At 37.3% G+C, this 17,344-nt stretch overlaps 1 protein-coding gene across 4 annotated transcripts in view; it reads left to right on the forward strand.

The window, feature by feature from the left end:
• Positions 1 to 17,344, forward strand: part of GPC6 (glypican 6) — a 1,170,736-nt gene that overhangs the window by 135,869 nt on the left and 1,017,523 nt on the right. The window contains exon 2 of one of the 4 annotated variants that reach the window (XM_050766551.1): positions 6,568 to 6,669. The exons of the other annotated variants lie outside the window; for them this stretch is intronic. The gene's annotated coding sequence lies outside the window, so the exon portion shown is untranslated. The remainder of the gene's footprint in view (positions 1 to 6,567; positions 6,670 to 17,344) is intronic. 4 annotated transcript variants of the gene reach the window in all.

Below are 17,344 nucleotides of genomic sequence, written 5' to 3' on the forward strand. Positions count from 1 at the left end.
CTTCTAGTGAGGATGTGGAAGCCCTTAACTCTGTGACCCCACTGTGTGGCCAGTGCTTCAGTTCTAGGGTGTAGGCCTCTGGATCTATTGTGGAGTGTTTGGTCTGATTCTGTCCTGTGGAATCTTACTTGCTTCTTTTTTTTTTCTTTGAAATCTGCAAAACACACCCCTCTCTTGCTGACCACCCCTTGCTTGGTGCTGTGGATGCCTCCTGAAATCTGACTGCTGTTTACATTTGTTCATCAGCTCAGGTGGTTCATGCCTTAGCCCTAAGCTGCTGTGCCCTTGGTTCCTGTCGCAGTTCAGACCTTACGGATTCCCCTTGCTGCTTGCTTGAAGCTCCGAAACTTTCTTGCCATACATAGGCCATAGGAACCAAGATGAGTTTCCCGCTCAGAGTTTCAAACAGAGAAAATGTTGAAAACCCCATTGCTTCTGCCTGTTCCCACCTCATTTCCAAAATATTAGACAAAAGTTACGAAGCATCTGGCAGGCTGTTTTCCCTGCCATTGTCTCTAATTCCTTCCCACAAACCCCTAAGAGATATATTGCCCTGTCCTGCAGTGTAGGACTTAACCCGGGGCATAAAAACTTTCTTATCCAGAGAAATAAGCATCGTGCCATAGATGTTCAGAAGATACAGAACGACATTTAGAGCCATTATATACAGGTTGCAAGAGATTACATATTTCCTTTCTTTTTTAATTTAAAAAAATTTGTATTTTCTAAATCTTCTATAATAAACAGGTACTATTAGTACATCTATTCATAAAAAGAAATAGTATTTGCACATTGCACAAAATAAAATGGAAAAGAATCCTGGTTTTGCTGCTTGAAGGAGTACTTCCTATTCTATTCTGAGATGTGAGACTGCAAATGCTAACAGACAGAGATGAATGAAAGATACAGGAACAGCAGTAGGGTTTAGGCAGAAAAAAACTTGGACCTTAAAAACCCGACTTCAGTAAGGGCAAAAGGAGTTTCTAGAGTCCCTGGGTCAGTGCAGTCAAAGCAGACAATCACAACTGGGAGAATTTCAAGAGAAGACAGATTGTTCACTTGCAGGATTGCAACCGTTTTGTTTACTCTCGGTTGTTAATCTTTCACTTGTGGCTGGATGATCATACAAAGTCTCCAGCCTCAATAAAGTGATGAATTATTAGTGGAAGGAGAACTTTGTTTTGTAATAAATAAGGTAACTCTTTCATAATCTCTGCTGTCAGGATGCTCTGGGTATGTTTTGGGGTTCATTAGTTCTATCATATCTCTGCCAGTTCACCTCTACATGCCACTCCAAATAACTAATCAGAGGACAACTCATGTGCTTGCTGTGCAAGCTCCGTGGAAGCACTCAGCTCCTCAAACATCAGATTGTCTCTGCCCAGTTCTTCCTGGAGAGAATTTCTCAGTCGCCTTGGATTCTTCCAAAGTCTATCCAGCATGTTTTGGTTCTTCTCAACCTCCCCCTTTGCTTTTGAATTTCTGAGTGGTAGATCCATTTTACAGTATTGGTACCATAAAGACATTACCTGTGATTGAGTCTCTTTGATCAAGGGCTATAAACCCATCCAAGGTGAGAATGTAATGGAGGGAAAATCCATTTTTCTATGACATCAGGACCAAATAACTGCACAGGAAAGATGCCAAAATATATTAAATATTGTCTTAGTGACTTTTACAAAAAAAAAAGCCTATGAGGTGGAGTTCTACTCGAATACTGTCAGGCACTGACTATATCCCAAATAAATATGGCTGGAGTTAGATCGATTGAACTTATTCATAGAGGGAGTTTGGAAGTGACTTACTGATAAAGAAGGGTTTGAGTTGAGGTTTGACATAGGAAAAGTCATTTTCTAATGTTCTAACTTGCTTTACTAATCTTCAGGAAACAACTGTGGTACATTTTGTACTAAATAAATATTTCTTAAAGGAGTACTCAAGTGGCTGTTAAAATTTTAAGCACCCTGCTTCTTTTTAAATAAACGCATTGCTTAGCAAGTACAAATGTGAGTCTCCCACATTCCCTCGCCCCACTGACTTCTGCCTAACAGTGCTAGTATTAATTTTCAGGTGAAAAGAGAGGTCAGAACAGTCCAAATTCAACATTATACTGATGAATGACTATTTTTTAAATGGCTGCAAAATGTATTAGTATCTCTACCAAGACGTTTCATAAGTACTAAATAATGTCAGTAGGTTTTGTGTCTTAGTAAATATAAGCAATAAAATTGTCAAAAAGATTATTCTTGGTGAATGAAAAAGAAAATGATTTTTGGTTTAGTCACTGTGTCACAATTAGAGCTGAAAAGTAAAGTTTATGGAGAATGTATGTTATCTATGTAGAGGAGATGTAAGAAAATCACAATGATGCATGATGAGTCAATAGTTTTTAAAACACTACAGCAATGTTAGTGTTTTCACTTTTCATGAAGGAACTATCATGTGAATAAAGCCTCTCTTGAAGATTGGTCGTTGATGCAATATGTTGCTGTGGTGTGACATTTAGGAGCATTTTTTTCCTTATTTTTAATCCATAAGCAGTGATGGGATAGTCAAAGCTATGAACTGAGTGAACCTTGTTTGAAATAAATGAATTATCTCTAAAACAATTTCATATATCTCAGTTCTCCTTGTGGTGGGGTCAGGTACACCTATCTATCTATCTATCTATCTGTCTGTCTGTCTGTCTGTCTATCTATATCTGTGTATGTGTATATATATCTCCAAATATATATATATATCTCTCTCTCTCTCTCCAAATTGTCAGACTACATATCTTGCCCAACTGGAATTGTATATGATTGAACATGCAGTATATCAAGGTATATTAGCTCTCCTTCTCCTCTGTTTCTCTGAAACACTCCATCTTATTGCATACAGCACACCTTCACCTCCACTGTCTCTCCATTTATGGATCCTCCCCATCGTGTCTTTGGTTCTTCTTCCTTGGCTTACTCCTTCACACTACTGGTTTTCTAGTGTAATAGTCTTAGCTCCATGTTCTTCTTTTTCTATATCTTCTTCATTTAGAACTGATTTTTCTTTCTGCCTCCACATCACCCTCATGTCAATGAAAAGCATTCATATCTTTAACTCTAGTTTCTGCCCTTTCTCTGAAGCCATGGACCAGCATGTTTGACTGGCTGATGCACATCTTCCTTAGAAGTTCCCACGGTAAACTGCAAGTTTATCCATTCAAACAGGGAACTCGTGATTTGTCTTCCACTCTCCCTGACACTCTTATAAGTACTTGCCATTTTTCAGTATCTCTTCCTGGCAGTGGAAATCTCCTGGCTCATTCCCTCCAATATCTAGTCATGTGCCAAGTTTGATCATCCTGGTTTTGCAGGTCCTTTATAAGATCCTCAAGCTCTCATTTCCCACCCACTTTCTTACTTCTTCAATGACGGTAGTCAGATATTTTGCCTTAACAACAGCTCCATAGTACCAATCACATTGCCTTGTAGGGGTTTTAAAAATAATCATTCTTTGCCAACTTGCTTGAAATATGACAGCTCCTAAATCAATAAACTAAAGAGGCGGCAAAATGCTTGATTCACAACAATGAAACTGAGGTTCAGAGTAGTGTCACATTTGTTAATGTAAATACCCTTACCATATGTGCATATGTGTTTTAATGAAGATTAGACCCCAATTTTTAGGGCAAATTTATCATAATTATTTTAGGGGAACATTTACTGTGATTCTGGCAGTGAGAAAGTGATCTCTGAAGGACCAGGTGACTGTGTATGGTACTGCCATCTATCACTTTACATGGTAGACTCCCACCAAACTTTCTTCCTGAACTAAGCTGACACTATCTCCCTGTGGAATATGGAGGGTGTTGACTCTTCCCTGATTCCTTCAGTTCCAGGGAAAAAAGAGTGTTCCAAATATAATAAATATTTCCCATGTTGAATGAAATATTAGCAGAAAATATTGTTCATGTTCTATTCTCTGGCTTTAGGATTTTAGTTTCATAGCCGTATTTTACATGCTTTTACTAAGGTTCTGTAACAAGCATAAAAACAATCCAGGTAGTGGAGTGAGAGATACGCTATATATCTCTGGTCAAATTGTCAACCTGATTTGTATGGGGCAGAACACAGTTTGTGGTCTACTGAATCCTCTTGTAATTATGTTTTCTTTATATATCTCAGTTTTTTAAAAAAAATCATTCTTTAGTAGGGCATTGTATTTATAGCAGTCTGTAAATTATATTCTTCATGGAAAAACCCCAACAAACTTTACTTAAATTGAGAAATATTTGAAAGCAAATAGAAGTGCTAGACAGTACCTTAGATACCTTGTAGTTTAATGTTAACAAAATAAAATACAATCAACCAAATCCTGATGGAGCGGCATGTCATCAACAATGACATTTCCAAACCTGATGTTACTGATAGGGGTTTTATTACTTAATTAAATGTGTGCAAATTACATGCAGTGTTGCAGATAATGTAGAAGAGGACATGCATGCTTCATTGCAGCTCAATTTCCTTTCTAGAAATTATCACTATATTAAATTATTTAAATTTCTAAAATGAGCCACCTGCATTTCTCCAATCTTTTTATTGTAAATTTCTATCCACTTTTCACTAAGCTGAGTTTGTTTACAGTTTATTTTTGTTAAGTCCTGCAATACTTTTTGGGGAGTGTTAGGGGAAAGAATCTCATTCAAATTGAGCAGATTTACAATGATTTGCTATCCATTTATTTGGGTAGACTTGAAATACAACAGGACATTCAAAATTTGAGCAATAATTTATGCTATATTTATACATAAGCCAGATTTCATTCCCAGAATTTATATCTCTTCTATGATTTTTTGCTCTGATTTATGAATTTATCTGTACTAAAATCAGGTAAGTCAAGCATTTATTCTAAACTCCCACTCTGGTTTTTGTAACTTACATGGTTTGTACACTTTCCAATTATTAATTCATTCAATTATTCATTCAGCAAATATTGACTGTCTTAGAGATACAGTGGACACTATTCTTAATGCTGGGAATGTGCTGGTGATTACAAAACCAAGTCCCAACACATGCAAAGCTCATTTACTTTTTAGGCTTTTCAACCTTAAAATTTTATCATCACCAAAAACCATGTCATTGCTTGGTTGACATGGCAGTTCCAGAAGTTAGGTGAAAAACAGGTACACATTCAGAATACCTACTGTAAGAAAGAGCTTACCTTAAAAAATTGTTTCTTAAATAATAATATTAATTGTGTGACAGTTATTCTGATGCTAGTGATGAAATATCACAAAGAGAAGCAAGGACTATCCCCAGTTTCATTTTTGACATTATTTTCGTCTTACCTCTTTTCATCATTGTTAGTTTTGCTAAAGGTTTGTGTGTTTTCTTGCTGTTTCCAAAGATTTCAGCATTTTGTTTCATTGATAATTCTCTATTGCATTACTGTTTTCTATTTCATTGGTTTCTGCTTTTTATTATCTCCTTTGTTTGCCTTCTTTGGGTTTACTTTGCTCTCCTTTTTCTAGGTTTGTGAAGTGGGTGCTTAGATAACCCATTTGAGACTTTCCCTTTTTTCAACACATGTGTTTCCTTTCAGTGGTGTTTTAACTGTGTGCTACAAATTTTTTGTATGTTCTATTTTGAGTTTAGTTCAGGTTAATGTAATTTTTGATATCTCTTGCAACTAGCTGCCTCGTTGACCCATGGATTATTTAATAGTGTGTTGCTTAGTTTCCAGGTGTTGAGATATTTCTTTCTGTTATCCTTCTATTCTTGATTTCTAGTTTGAATCCATTGTGGCTACAGAATATACTCTGTATATATTTAATTTGTAAAACTTTGTTGAGGATTGTTTTATGACCCATAATATAATCCATATTGGCACATATTCTGTAGCTCTTGAAAAGAATGTGTAATCTGCATTGTTGAGTATCCTGTAAATGTCACTTCGGTTCATTTAGTTGATAATATTATTAATTTATTCTATATCCTTGCTTATTTTCTGTCTGGATGTTCTATCACTTGTTAAAAGAGGCTTGTTAAAGTCTCAAACTGTAATTATTGAATTGCTTATTTTCCCATTCTATTATCCTTTTGCTTCAAATACTTTTGTAGCTGCTTTTTGGTGCATACACATCTATGATTGCTTTGTCTTATTGCTAGTTCTTTTATCATTATGCAATGTTCTTCTCTATCTTCGATAATTTTCTTTGCTCTGAGTCTATTCTATCTAATATTAAAATTCCCTCCCTCCCTCCCTACTCCCTTCCTTTCCCTTCCCTTCCCTTCCTTACTCCCTTCCCTACTCCCTTCCCTACTCCCTTCCCTTCCTCTCCCTTCCCCCTCCTCCCTTCCCCTCCCCTCCCTTCCCTCCTTCCTTCCTTCCTTCCCTACTACCTTCCCTTCATTTCCCCCTCCCCTCCCCTCCCCTCCCCTCCCCTTCCCTTCCCGCACTTTTATTAGGAAGACTGAAATGATAGTATGCTGTCTTAAAGAGCTTGGTTGTAAAAGGAAGGTCTTGAAAATTTCCTTTCTCGTGTCCTCCAAGACATGGTTTTCATTTATATGCACCTTGGTCTTTCCTCAGAACTCTAACTTCAGCCTGGAGTTGAGCAGAAACCCGGCTTAGTTTCCCTCAAATCATTCTTATTCTCCAGACATGGTGCCGCACCTTTGAACCAACAAGCAGGTAACTGGTAGTATACTTATTAATTCTGCAGGCTTTTCATTGTTATAAAGGAACAAGCTACACCTGAATCAGAAAATTATTTAATTAGCAAAGCATCCCAAACAGCCAAAGCTATTATACTTATGGTTGTTAATGGACAGTCTAAGAAAAGTTATGCAAATACCATCTGTAGGCATTTACTGTACCTCAGACTCTTATGGGACCTGTTTGCAGACTGTTTCCCAGTTCCCCAGTGGGTTCAGCATTGCTGACTCTTTGCACTCTCCTTTGATAAATATTTGCATAATATATAGTGATTGAGGTTTCTGGCTCCCCATATGGCCTTCACTGGCACTGTAAAAGGAGAGATGTCCTTGTTACCGCTGAGTGGTGACAGAAGTGCTTACTCTTTACTAGACATTCTCTCATACCTCCCTACTGGGAAGAGAGAGGGGAACCTTATTACTGGTGGGTGAGGGTAGAAGTATGGGCTCCTCGTGTAGTCTCCATTGACACTGCAGATTATGCTTTGACATTATCAATAATCACATTAAATATAAATGGTCTATATACTAATATATTGATGAAAAGCCAGAGATTGGGAGAATAGATTAAAAAGCATAATCCAACTTTGTGCCATCAGCAAAAATTCACTGCAATTACAATAAATAAACTTGTTAAAAATAAAAGGATGGGAAAAGATACAATGGAAACATTAATCTAAAGGAAGTAGGAATGGCTATATTGAAGGATAAGTACATCAAGAAAACAGCAATCCTAAATGTTCATGTGTCAATAATAAGATACTTTTAAAACTTTTCTGTTATGCCTTCCATTGTTTTATTTCCTTTCAAAAGCAAAGAAAAAACAGAGTTTTTGTCGGCATAGTCTATTAGTTTTATTACAGTACAATTACTGGTCACAGCATGTAAGGATGTTAATAAATAAAATACTCATAGGTGATAATCTTTGAGCAGATTTAGAAGCCCAAAAGTATGCTGAGTTTGTTCACATTTGCTATTGTTTTAACTGCATTTGAAGCAACAGTTTAAACGTTTTCGTCACTTGAGAAAACTGTCAGTACTCTATAAGGAGGAATGAAAATACCAGAACTATAAAAAGAAATGTTCAAAAGCTTCAATCAACTTATATAATATTTCTAGCTTTAAAATTATCATCATTAAATTCATATCTATCAAGACAGTGTATTTCCAATCATTAGTTTTTTCCATGGCCTGCTGTATTCAAGCTGACAAGTGATTATGTAGATTGTATCATTATTATATTTTTTAAAATGCCAGTAGACATCCCCCCAAAGCAGCAAGGAACTACTTTTCAAATTCACTGAAATGACACACATTATTTTGTCTTTCTCTGGTAGCTCTTCGTTCCTGCCCAGAGCTTTATGGGTAGATGCCTTTAAATTGTGGAGGAGGCAGAGTACTATGTTGCGTTCATTATTCCAGACAGTTATCATCATACTGAAATGAAAACTCCTTTTAAACTTTTAATTAAAATCCTAGAATTGGCATGCCCTTTGGGTTTCCAGATAATGTAAAGGGTTTTGAACTATCTGGAAATGTTAAAAACTCGTGCAAACAGGGAGGTCCTCCAATGAAGAAGTAGAGCCGTCTGCCACTCTTCTTTATATATGACAAACATAAACACAAACATAACAAACATAAACAAAACATGAACTTTTCCCTTTTATTCCTTGAATAACGCAGATGTATAAAACAGTCTCATTACCGGAGTGTGTATTAACTCATTAGAACCATTGGTTTTAAACTGTTATATTCTTTCTGCAAGGGCAAAATAATGCTGGATTTCTCAGTTTAAAGTAGAAGATCAAACTCAATAAGGACGTTTATTGTTAAATAATCAGATATCTAGATATAGCAAAGTCCCAGGGTCAGTTAATTCAGGGGTTCCACGGTTTCTTCAAGAATCCAGGTTTTGTTAAGTTTGGAATTTGGGCACCTGTTATGGAGGAAGAGGCTGGTGGGAAGATTGGGTGAGCATCCATGTAGCCTGTCCCATACAGCGGACAAATTACCAGGGATTATGTTAAATAAATTTAAATAGTCAAACCTGGTTAACTTAGAGTGTGGGCAAACCTTTACTGTAAAAACAAAGAATAATCTTGTTTATCGTTTATCAAACATATTTCACATGGAGGTATCACTGTGTTGTAATTCCTCCTTTAGAAAACATTGAGAATGGATCAATACTTTGTACATGGATGTTTATGTAGACCAATGACATTTATTTCCATTATATTGTCATGCTTCCATAGCCAATTAGAATGATTCACCCTTTTGATAAATCGAAAAGACAGTTTGTGAAAATAAATAATTTGGGAGAACACTACTGGAAAACAAATAATCTCTTACTTTTGTTAATGTTGACAAACACAGTCTACAGCTATATGGATGGTCATGACAAATGTTGTGTTCTGATTTTCAAAGCTAGGTTGAAATTTAACACAGTTTTTGCCATATACATTTTTCCAAAGGTCCTTGGGATCAGGTTTATGGCTAGATAGTGTAATGATTTGGTAAATATTTTGATTGAGGACGAAGCTTGGCAGGAGTTGGGGGTAGAATAGCCTTCAGGTAGGCATCATAGAGTGTGTCACATACACCAGGGAGATTACAAAGGATTATTATTATTATTTTTTTGAGACGGAGTCTCACTCAGTCGCCCAGGCTGGAGTGCAGAGGCCGGATCTCAGCTCACTGCAAGCTCCGCCTCCTGGGTTCACGCCATTCTCCTGCCTCAGCCTCCCAAGTAGCTGGGACTACAGGCGCCCACCACCTCGCCCGGTTAGTTTTTTTGTATTTTTTTAGTAGAGATGGGGTTTCACCGTGTTAGCCAGGATGGTCTCGATCTCCTGACCTCGTGATCCGCCCATCTCGGCCTCCCAAAGTGCTGGGATTACAGGCTTGAGCCACCAAGCCCGGCCGATTACAAAGGATTATATTAAATAGGTTTCATCAGCCAAATCTAGTTAGCTCAGATTTTAGGTAAACTATTAATGCAATAATGAGAGATAATATTGGTTCATTTTATTAAACAATATGATTTGGGTGATCTGGAAAAATGAACTCAAAGAATCTTGCAAGTTATAAAGTATAATCGTAGAAAAAATGCATTTTTGTTTAGAGTTTCTTATAATTCCACCTAGCAATGGACCATTTCAGCCTGATTTATTCCTTTAACACATGTGTGAAGTACTAGGAACTGAGGTACACGTGGTGAACAAGGCAAATACTTCTGTGCTCTCATGGAGCTTACATTCTAGTGAGGAGTTCAGACAATGAACAAATAAACACATAAACATATCATTCAGTATCAGGTAAGCAGTAAGACTATTAGTGAAACTAAAGCACTAGTGTGGATAGGTAGGGAAGTATATAGTACAATGCCACATAGTTCCTCAGACCTGAAAAAAAAACACAAAAGCTAATGGGGGCACCTCTGTGTGTGGGCACAAAAAGACTCTTAGGAATAGAGACCTTGGTAAATCTAATGTCATAGAATTCATTGTTAGCCTTATCCATATTAAACCAGAGCCCACCATTGGAGATCTGTGTTCCCTTTGTTCCGTTGTCCAATTAGCCAATTTTAACTTTGGGTCTTAGGGTGCATCAGCCCCACATTAGTGAAACATACATCTTATTGGGTTATTCAATTGGCCTATCTCTGACTTGATGAACAAAAGATATATTTTGGGATTAGTTTGACTCTGATGGACTTTGCTTTCATTAATTCATTTATACTTGCGTTTTTCAATATGTGTCTGTACCAAATACCTATTATACACAAGAGGCTTTATAGTAGATATGTGACTTGTACATAGACATTGCTTGTAAATAGGTTAGATATAATATCTAAAAAAGATTTGTAGTAACAAGGCAGAGAGTTTCAGATATCTTAAGAGAGGCAAAGGTCCTGCTTCTTTTGAGAAGATGGTTTATTGGCTATGAGTTTGCTTGGTCTTGCTGTTACAAACCAGTCTCTCTGGGTCTGTAAGGCTCTATTAATATTTCAGCATTGAGAATGATTGGAGTGCCAGTGAGAAGAAATTAATGAAACAGGTTCTCAGCTGGATCTACTTGTTATTGATATAGAGGTGTCAGGAGATCTGGATTGTAATTCACTGCCATCTAACCTCTTTGTACCTCACTTAGCCACAGAATGAGAGTTATGGAGTAGATATTATTTTAGATTCTTTCCAATGGAAGTTATTGTACATTCTATTACTTTATTCATAGAACCAAAACAAGCACAGATGAATTTAAATGTAGGCATTTGGTTTTTCATTTTGCCTCCCCCTGTTCATTTTTTAAAATATGAATTCAACCTTTATCCTACAAGGCAATGTTTTCCATACAATTATGGAGTCTATTAGAAGGACTTCGTTTTGGTTGAAGCTTTACAATATCAGACATACTGTTGTTAGTAAACAAGATTTAAACCGAGTCTATTAGCTTGTATCTGAGAGGTAGCTGATAGAATCCATATAATGAGAAAATTGTTCTTGAAGGACACACTAAACTGTGGTTTGTATTTGTTTGTAATTCTGTTGTGACCAGACAGATGGGTGACTATAAACAAAATATCTTCTTATTCCCTTCTGAGACATATGCAGGGTCGTCTTTCCTTCAGCACTGTCATGGAGCAGCAAGCAATTAGCTACAGAATGTTAGCCACCCTGCTGGATGCAACTCCACATCTCCCTCTGTGGTATATAATAGTACAAAAGTGACATTAAACCTATCAAACAATGGTATTCAGGCAGCATGGCATCACACAACCCCAGCTGTTTGTGTTAGTGATTTTGTTTTTCACCAGAGGAGATTTTTGGGGTGAATGTAATGAATGGACAGGCTATGCCTGCTTTTAATGAACCCCAAGTTAATGCTTTGGTCTTTTTCTGTCCATTTAAATGCAAAGGAGCACATTTCAGATCATAATGAAATAAGCACAGTAAAACACAACCTCCTTTCTTCATTCTGAGCCTCTGCTTCCAGAATTAATAGCTTCCTGGTAGGGCATGTTTGACATTGTTGCTAAACTCTTAAACAGGGATCTAATTCAGAGGCAAATTTACATCAGTTTATATTTTGACTTTTAATTCCTCTGGCAACTGAAAAACAAACAAGCAAACCCAGAAAGTATAAAGAGTGACTTTATGAAAATAAATCAGAATGACCTGTATGTTGAATCCTTGAGAATACATCTCTTGTGGTTTCATTATACTTAGATTAGTGTGTCGTCTGTGATGATACTCTTTAAAGCAAAAATATAGGTCAGATTAACAAAATGAATGCGAAAATCGATGCCTGCAAGGATGAATGATTCAAAAGATAGGATAAAGTAAACAAATTTATGTTAATCACATAGCTATTTCCTGATTTATGAATTATATCTTTGACTAGTTAAATCTGAGGTCAGTTTTGTGTGTTGCTAATTACATGACGTTAAATAAACAAATCATTTTGCCTTTATATTTCCTTTCTTTTAACTCAGTAACAAACAAAAAATGTGCAAATTCTGTTTAGCAGATATTTATCAAGCAGTTCGCAGTTACATTACTGAGTGCCTCAGATGTCCTGAGCCCTGTATAGTGATTTCTAGATAAAATATAATTGCTACCCTTATGGGTTTATAATCTAGGGATCTCATACAGTAATGGACATCTGGTGGATCATCAGAATCACCTAGGGATCTTTTAGAAAATATTTCCTGTAGCTATACATAGAGATTCTGATTCAGAGGGTCCAAGTAAGAAATCTGATATCAATCTTTAAAGTTTCTTCCCTGGTTTCAGTAACACATACAATCGGGGACTTCTGAGATAAGTAAAGTACTTTCAATCTGAAAAAGACTTTAGAAAACACCCATCTATTCTAACACCTGCATGGTAAATAAAACCCTAGGGATTGCGGAGCAGGTGGGCAGAACCAAAAGTAGAATTAGGAGGTCTGATTAAAAACATTCCACACATTCAAACACAGGCTCCCGTCTTTGCCGCAGCTGGGAAGTTGATGAGTGGCAAGGTGATTCACAAATCTACCTCTCTTACAGGGTATCCTCTCCTGCAACAGAGAGTCTTTTCCCTGTGTGGCGGGTGTGGGTGATCCAAGATACGAATGAATAAGTACAAGTAATATTAAGTCATGAAAGGGAAGATAAGAAGGGCAGAGCAAGAGAAGACATGGCTTAGCGTAAATACTACTGATGTGGCCTTTGCAGATATTTGGAAACTTGGATTTAGCATCACCAATCTTTAATAATTCTATGTCTTTAAAAGTCCTTCTACTTTATTTTCAAAATAGATTGAATAAAAATAGGTAAACAAACCTAATTAAGCAATTACTACTGTGGTAGCAATTACTCCCTACCTGTTTTCTTCATTAGCTAAGTATGGATATGGTAATCATATTTTTTATTTTATTGCTGGTATATGAAGCTGAAGATAAAGATAAATTCATACCAAATTTCAGTCTTCCCATAAATAAAAAAAAATTCTTATTCAAAATTTATCCTTTGGCCTGAGACATGAATCATGTTATAATGCTTTTGGTTTTTGATTTTATCTCTAATCATCCTGTTGTTGAGGAGTACCATGGAGTCCAATTAGCAACTGTAGGTATTGATAAGCAGTCAGTTCTTCCATCCGTCTGTCCCTTTAATTGCTTCGTGCCACTTCTCTCTTTGAAATCCATGTTATGCCGGGCGCGGTGGCTCGAGCCTGTAATCCCAGCACTTTGGGAGGCCGAGACAGGCGGATCACGAGGTCAGGAGATCGAGACCATCCTGGCCTACACGGTGAAATCCCGTCTCTACTAAAAAATACAAAAAACTAGCCGGGTGAGGAGGTGGGCGCTTGTAGTCCCAGCTACTCGGGAGGCTGAGGCAGGAGAATGGCGTAAACTCGGGAGGCGGAGCTTGCAGTGAGCTGAGATCCGGCCACTGTACTCCAGCCTGGGCGACAGAGCGAGACTCCGTCTCAAAAAAAAAAAAAAAAAAAAAAGAAAGAAATCCATGTTATCCTGGCCTTCGTAAATTAAAAATAGCTCCTCTCCAATATGGTATCAGGCCTAATTAATTATTCATACATTATTATTTTCCTAATTATTCTTCTTGATGTAAATGACATTAAAAGTCTGGGTCTATTTTTGGAACTCATAAGACCAAAGAAAACAATGGCTTTAAGTGAGGTGAAGCAGATGATGCCTTTGTGTGCAGTAATGTAATTACGCAGCAAAGCTAAGCGAGGGAGAGAGATTATCCCATCAACATTGAGGACTCCTTAAAGAACTTGTATTTTCCAATCTGCAGAAACAGAATTTCTTTTAACCTCAGCTGTACTTCACTATCAGATGTCGTGGAGTGGCTAAATGCTAGCACATGGCTGTCTAAGTGGGTCTGGGCCTTCCTGGCGCTTCCCTCCCCGACTCCCCACAGACATATGCAATGGCAGAGGGGAATGCGGGTCACCATAAATTCTCCAGTGTACTCCTGCCACCGTTTTACAACCAGAGGAAAGAATGAGTCTTCTCATTCTCCTCCCAATGGTAGCAGCTTCAGAGGGCCCTTTGCCCAGTGGCCATTCTGGCTGGACAACCTGTACAACAAGAACAGGGACCTGACCGCAGAGTGGGCAGGGACTCCTGGCAGCTCTGCCTGCTTCCCTTGGCCCTGATTTCATGACAGCTTCCTGTGCCAGGCCAATTAATTTCAAGACTTCCCTGCAATGGATTGCAGAAGTTGGATAAAAGGAGGAGGCCAGAAAGGTGATTCTTCCCTATTTGTAACTTTCCTGAAGCAAGAGGAAAATATATAATGGAAGAATCTCAGGATCTTCTCTGTTCATTCTTGAGAGTAAAAATAACGGTTTTTTAAAAACTAAAAATAACTCTAAAGATTTGTTTGCATAACATCAACAAATGGTGGTGGACTGCCTCGGAGTCCAGTTGGTTGGTTGTGCAATAGATCATGCATCTCACACTTTTTTGTTTTGATGAGGGAGAGAGCTTGCTGAGACAGAGACGACATGGAGTAAGCTGGAGGTGTGCTCCTGAGGCTGCCTGCAAATGTTGTCTAAACATGAGTGGAAGTAGCAAGGTCAGAGGAGACCCGTTCATGGAACATCAGTCTCTATCTTGGATGTTGTTATTTTGGGCCCCAGAATTAGGAAAAGTCAAGATATTATGGGCTGGTTTCAGTGAACTCACGTAACCCAGCCTCTTTTATTCACAATATCCATATTTTAAAGCATGTAGTCATATAAAAGGGAGTGAATACAGTACTAGATATTGAAAATTAATTTTAAAAACACATTCAGCATTGGGTTTTCCATCTTTATAGTGAAACAAAGTCAGGGTTTATATAATTAATATCAAGCAGGTTAATTCTGCTCAAAAACTGCCCTAGACAGTGGATAGTATCACAGTTATTGAACTCCTGTGAAGCCCTCTGTTTTGCTTTGTCTGTGCTTGTTATAGCCATCTCTACACCATCAGAGCCCTAACAGTAAGATAGACAAGGCTTGCAAGAACAGAACACCCGACATGTTTGTAAATGTTGGTTAGACATCTTTAATTGCAGACCTAATTACTGTGTGATTTTGGCTTGTATTCTGTGGTTAGTAACTATATGAAAACTTACTTTTATATCATTTTTCAGTTTGAGCCATCCTTTAATTTCTGTATTTACATATTCTTGCTCACTTTTTTTGTGAGAAGTCTCAATAAATGATATATATATAAAATGTACTGGCTGTGACCAGCATTTCCAGACACTCTCATGTGCACAGCTGTTATTTTCTGCATCATTCTGTGAAGGCTTATATTATGAATTGCTGAAAATATGCAAGCAATTTTAATTTAATATTTTAGAAGTATATTTGATTTTTGTCCTTTCTTTCTTTTTCCCACTAAATAATTTATGTTCTAACATATTGCCTTCAAATTATCTTAACTTTCATTTCTTACTTAGATGGTTTTACAAATGCATAGTTGTACAAATGTACACACATACACAATCTTCGTTCACAAAACTCAGCCTGGCTACAAGTGCAGAAAGACAAAGGAGTGTTTCCCAATAGCTCTGGAGTGTCAGAGGGTACTTCATGTTTAAGGTAAAGATGGGCCAGAGAAACACCAGAGCACTGAAGTGAATCTCCCATGACATCCTAAGACCACATCCATATGAAAGTCCAAGAAGTCAGGAACAGAAACTTGGAATGAGTAAAATGAAAGAGGTTATGAAACTCTGCATCTTGGAGATGAGACACATGTGCAAGAAGGTTTAGTGTCAGGAAAGGGGTAGAAGGTGGAGAGCGTCTTTCACAATCCCCTAGACTGGACAACTCTTAGAGTTTACAACTTGCTTTTATGAACCCTAGAGGGATTTGTTGGTGGGAGGGTCAGCCTGACTTGAAGGTTCACAGTGGAAAGGACGTTGGTCTTGTTTGAAAAACAATGATAAAACAAAAAGAAGTCCACTACTCTAGAGCCCTCATTGTTGGCAGCAGTGCCCCAGTAGCAGTTCTAGGGGAGAAAAATTCTTTTGTTAATGCTGTAGTTCCTTGACTTCAGTTTGGTTTGATGCAAATAAATACTTACATGTGTATCTCCTGATGAACATCCCAATTTTAAATCCTCTGTTATGATCTTACCCCCAATCTTCTATTTAAAATAGGAGATAAACAACACGTTTATGTTACAGAAAAGAGAATGTTTGTTTGCCACATAATTTCATAGGGAAACTTCCAAATTGAAGTCTATTTTTCAAAAGAAGCACCTTTTGTTACAAAGGACATAAAGAGGTAGACTTGAAAAGTTAATCATACAAATGTGTATTTTAATTCAAGTAAATCGGTTGTGTTTTCCTATGGAATAACATTTTCAAGTGAATATTTGTGAAATAGCACCGTAGATTTAAGCCCAATCTTTCTTTTTCTAATTTGCTTTTTATTTGCATTCAAAATCATGGCCTTGCTTTGAACATCCTAAGGTATTTTAAAAGCCTGTAGCAGAGTGACTAAGCCTTTGAAATAATATAGTAAGCAAAATGTAAGTATTAAGACTTTAGTAATTATTATTCTGGCAAAGGATTGTACATAATTATATATTCTGGAAATCAGAAATGACCAAAGAAATGATTCTGCTACCTGATGGCTTCCTAATGCCCAGTTGATAAGCATGAAACCCCTTGGCATGAAAGAAGGCACTAGCTCCAAACTGACATATTCAGTACATCCTCTGGCTCTATTGTTTGCTCCCTGTGTTTCTTCTATGACAACATGGTGCCTCTGTTGTTCTTCCTCCAGCATTGGCTGGCCTTTGCTCTGCTCCATCTGGAAATGCCCACTCACTTTCAAAGACCAGTTTCCATATAACACAACTCTTAATTCCTCAGTTAATTACTCCCCATTTTGTGTCCCTAAGGTACTTTGTATATGGTGATATTTTAGTACTTGTTATACTGGATTTTTATGTGTTTTCATGTCTGTCCCTCTAGACTTGTGGTTCTCAGCCCCAGACCCAAAGTGTCCTTTTTAGAATAAACATTTGGTAATGATTTATTGTTATCTTGACATAAAATCCTTAGATATGTGACTTTACCTATCCTTATTGTTTTAAAAAATCAATATAAAGAAGCCGGGCGCAGTGACTCGTGT

Source organism: Macaca thibetana, chromosome 17 (genome assembly GCF_024542745.1).
Source record: "Macaca thibetana thibetana isolate TM-01 chromosome 17, ASM2454274v1, whole genome shotgun sequence".
Classification (NCBI taxonomy): domain Eukaryota; kingdom Metazoa; phylum Chordata; class Mammalia; order Primates; family Cercopithecidae; genus Macaca; species Macaca thibetana.